This window comes from Mixophyes fleayi (genome assembly GCF_038048845.1).
Source record: "Mixophyes fleayi isolate aMixFle1 chromosome 4 unlocalized genomic scaffold, aMixFle1.hap1 SUPER_4_unloc_1, whole genome shotgun sequence".
NCBI classification, from domain to species: Eukaryota; Metazoa; Chordata; class Amphibia; order Anura; family Limnodynastidae; genus Mixophyes; species Mixophyes fleayi.
Window position 1 is genome coordinate 75,075 of NW_027445887.1, and position 736 is coordinate 75,810.

The 736-nt window shown below is 41.8% G+C and overlaps 1 non-coding gene across 1 annotated transcript; it reads left to right on the top strand.

Moving 5' to 3' along the window:
* The first annotated feature begins 349 nt into the window (after nt 1-349).
* TRNAV-CAC (transfer RNA valine (anticodon CAC)) lies at nt 350-422 on the top strand. Its single transcript has one exon. It is a non-coding gene; the product is annotated as a tRNA-Val (tRNA).
* Nucleotides 423-736: the final 314 nt, after the last annotated feature.

Here is a 736-nt window from a genome sequence, read left to right on the forward strand (position 1 = left end):
TTGATGTATTGGTGTTAGGAAAGATCTGATCTCAACTAAACCTCCTCTGCACTATAAGTAGATCCCTACGTATGAAGGAATACACTACAGTCAACTAGGTGTCTCCCATCACTTTATGCGGAAGTGCAGATGGATTTTACTAAGAGACCACCCATCCAAGATGGACCCCTAATGAAGGACTAGGGAACAGGGACCCTGGGTACATCGATATTGGTAGGATAACACCCTCAGACAGTCAGTGTAAATAATCAATTTTTTTTATCAAGTTGAGTCCAGATAGAGATCACTAAATGTCAGAAAGGATCACTCTCTATTACAGTGTCAGAGGTCAGGACAGGTCACCGCTGGTGTTTCTGTAGTGTAGTGGTTATCACGTTTGCCTCACACGCGAAAAGTCCCCGGTTTGAAACCGGGCAGAAACAGGCCTTAGTTCTTCTTTTATATAGGACATGTGAGATGTAAAATTGATATAATATCCTGTAAATACTATTTGTATCAACAGGAAGTTTTAATGGCATTGCATCAGTGTTCATTAGGGAAACTAGTGTATTGTAAGGAATAATACAACCCTGTAAGTAGCAAGTTATTTTTGGTACAGAATTTTAACAAGACAAACATAAGCATGCAGGATGTTCGATACTAGAGTAGTGGGATCTGTAGGGGTGAGGGTATCAGAGTGAAGTTAGCCATGCATTGGGAACGGGGGAACATTGTGGGGAGGTGGAGGGGCCCTGTT